The 3509-nt window shown below is 51.8% G+C and overlaps 1 long non-coding RNA gene across 1 annotated transcript in view; it reads left to right on the plus strand.

The window, feature by feature from the left end:
* Positions 1-2603, plus strand: part of LOC102495851 (uncharacterized) — a 6004-nt gene extending 3401 nt beyond the window's left edge. Inside the window, exon 3 of the long non-coding RNA XR_337065.1 lies at positions 2107-2603. This is a non-coding gene — a long non-coding RNA (uncharacterized LOC102495851). The remainder of the gene's footprint in view (positions 1-2106) is intronic.
* Positions 2604-3509: the final 906 nt, after the last annotated feature.

The following is a 3509-nucleotide window of genomic DNA, read 5'->3' on the forward strand; positions in this document are numbered from 1 at the left end:
TGCTGCCTCCCTGCAGCCTGAAGCTCCCCTTCTCAACAAAGGCTGAGAAACTGCTCCAGAGAAAGGCCGCAGAGACGTGACAAAGCTGGATCACGGATGGGGGGATAAAGGAGCACTGCTGGCAAGTGTGAATCTGGACTATATGAAAGCACGTGTTACAGACCGGAGTATGTGCCCTCCAACCCGCCTAATTCAGATGCTGTGCTGCTTTTTTTTTTTTTTTAAGAGAGATTTTTGCTATAGGGCACATGCACTCACCAGAGAGACAGGAAATCACACACGCACACACCCCAGGGGCGATGGCTGCACTGCAATCCCTTCTCCATTCTCCTCCAGGGATTTTGGGCACACACGCACATGAGGCTGGGGTGTTTTAAGCCTCCAGGTCTGGGACTCGAACCACAGTTGGCCATGTGGAAGTCTAGCAATGTAACCATTGTGCTGCCTGCTGGTCCTCAGGTACTTTGGTTCTAACCACCAGCACCTCAGAATGTGATCACGCTTGGAGGCAAAAGCTGTGAAGAGGTAATTAAAGTGGAGGAGCAGGTGGTGTGGTGGTTAAGGGTGCTGGACTCCTACATGGCCGACTGCGGTTCAAGTCCCAACCTGGCGACTTGCTTTCTCGCTTTCTCTCTCTCTGTGTCCGTCTTGTCAAATTAAAACAAATAAGGTTAGAAATGAGGTAGTTAAATTAAAATGAGATCTCTAGGGTGGATCCTAACCTGATCCGACCACACCTGAGCTGAGCAGTGCCCAGCGCCAATGCCTGCACTCACACACAGGAAAGACCAGGTGAGGACACAGCTGACAAGGCAGTTATCTCAAGCCAAGGCAAGAGGCCTCGGACAGACCAAGCCTGCTTACACCTCGATCGTGGGCTTCTAGCCCCCAAAACTGTGAGAAAAAGCACCTGCGGTTAAACCTTCCATCTGTGGACCCGTGTTCTGGCACGGGAGCCACACACAGCAGCACATCTACAACAGAGCAGCACACCCGCGACACAGTGGCACGTCCGCAGTACGCTTCTGTGGACAGAGATCGTTCTCTGCCTTTCTGAGATACTGTCCTTGTTCTCTCTTTTTTTTTTTTTTTTTTTAAATCATTTTGATTAGGGACCAGCAGTTGAGTTGTTGGCTATGTCGCTGGACTCCCATGTAGTCGACCACGGTTCGCGTCTCGGACCCAGTGGCTTAAAACTCATGCCAGGCGCGTGTGCGTGCGTGCCCAAGATCCCGAGAGGAGAATGGAGGAGAAGAGATTGCCGCGTGGCCATCCCCCCTGGGGGGTGATTTCTCACTTTCTGTCTCTCTGTCTCTGTCTGTCTGGCGAGCGCACGCGCCCTATAGCAAAAACCTCTCAAAACAAAAAGAATTATTGTGTTTATTTATTTATTATTATTCTTTAATTAGACCAAAGAGAGAGACAGAGAGAGGGAGAAAGTGAGAAAGCAAGCCACAAGGTCCAGGACTCAAACCATGGTTGGCCATGTGGGAGTTCAGTACTTTAACCTCCATGTCACCTGCTGGCCCCACTGTCCTCATTCTTAGGTGGTTCCCCAGGATAGTTTGGGGCCCAGGGTCATGACAGCTGCAGCTTACTCCTGTGGAGCATCAACAGTGACAACTGAGATGAGGCAAACGTGTAGCCACATGGAGGTGCCATGGGTGAGGCAAACACCTTACAGTGTGCGAAGTCGAGGTGAGGGAGAATGGGCCTCATTACATTAGTCTTGCATCTTGTGTCTGACCTTTTTCAAAATTAAGTTCAAAAAATTATCCGTCTATGAGAGAGAACTAGAACAGAAGAAAGGCAAGGAACAAGGTTTTTCTTGTGGGGGGAGGCAGGGTCTCCCATGTTGCTGTCCTCCTGGCCTCCAAGTTAGCTAGGACCATGGGTGGCCCCACCCTGCCTGTCCTCTTTGGTTTAGGCCCCAGCTGAGCTCAGGCCTCCCCACGTAGCCTCAGCCACCACTCAGTGATGAACTTCCACTGTGCCACTGCCGCTGCGCCCAAAGGCTTTTGAAAAGATTCCCTTTCTCTTATTTGAGGTGGGAATAGAGAGGGTTTTGTTTTTGTTCTTTTTGATTTTTTCTTTTTTTTTGAAAAGGCAATCCATCATAGGATCCAGCACCTACAACGCTCACCGCTCTCCACTCACCAGCATCTCTCAGGCAAGAACAGAGGAAGACAATGAGCTGTTTGGCCGGGGAGCAGCATGGCTGGGAGTGACGGGTCCTACCTGCCTGATGGAAGAACAAGGTCCAGGTGCAGGGCCTCTGGAGAGAAGAGGGACCTCCAGCTGCTGAGTCTGAGGGTCGTGCCCCTCCTCCTTGATCCCCCAATCCCTGGATCCCCCAGCTCCTCTCCAGAGCGGGAGAGCATGGGGGAGAGGAGGCAGAGCTGGCACATCTAGTGAACAGGACACTGCTCCTGCCAGGGAGACTTCCAAGAACTGCACTCTTGAGTAAGGAGGAAAGTTCCCCTGCAACCAGGAAAAGGCTGCAGGGCGTGGCCTGAGTAGGGGCAGGATTAGAATGTTGTTGGGGCCACTTCACTGTTCAGCTCTTCCATCACTGGTACAGACCATTACATGACCCACTATGGGGACTTCACCCATAAAATGCATTCTCAATGTTTTTGTCAAAAAGAAAAACATTCAGATCTAAAGACCCCTACAGCCACTAAGCAGCTGAGGGTCAAAGGCTCATGTCAAAGGTCGCACAGCCAGTAAAAGGCAAAGTAAGAGACTCAGAGTAGGGAAAACCCCTGCCCAGAGTCAAAGGGCCAAAGGAGGGGCTGTGGCCACTCGGCCTGTGGCCCAAGTACCCTGGCCACACGTCCACCTGCCCCAAGTGTCCAGCACTCTCCATCTGCCCTTTCCTGGAGGTTCTGGCTACATCCTCCTGCTCCCAGGGAGAAGGAGCCATCCCTCAGGATGGAGAAGGTGACACTGCTGAGCCTCACACCCACAGGACAACGCCCATCAGCCCTGCCCAGGCTGATCCCACCACACTGGCCATCAGCATGTGCCCCACCCCTCTGCACTCCCCTCTGATCCCTAGAACATGAACCCTCTCCCTCCCACCCTCTTGCTCTCTTCTCTCTATTCTGTCTCTAACCAGCCCATTCTCCCTACATCCCAAACACACACCCTCCTTCCCTTAACCCAGTCTAAATTCCCTAAAAATCCACCAGCCTTCCAACTCTCTAAGTAGAGCCTCAGGTGGGCTGGAGACAGAGGCTGGCCTAGCCTGGGTGGATGTGTAAGTAGGAGGAACTTGGGTTTAGTAGTCAGACCTAGAGCCCTTAGAAATATCTGTAACTGGGACCAGCAGATGGTGTAAAGTTTACATCGCTGGACTCCCACATAGTCGACTTACCACAGTTTGAGTCTCAGATCCAATGGCTTAAAAAACTCACTCTAGGGACCAGCAGTTGGCGTAATTGCTATGTCGCTGGACTCCCATGTAGTCGACCATGGTTTGAGTCCTGGACCTGGCTTAAACTCAT

This window comes from Tupaia chinensis, unplaced genomic scaffold (genome assembly GCF_000334495.1).
Source record: "Tupaia chinensis unplaced genomic scaffold, TupChi_1.0 Scaffold144168_1, whole genome shotgun sequence".
Taxonomy (NCBI): Eukaryota; Metazoa; Chordata; class Mammalia; order Scandentia; family Tupaiidae; genus Tupaia; species Tupaia belangeri.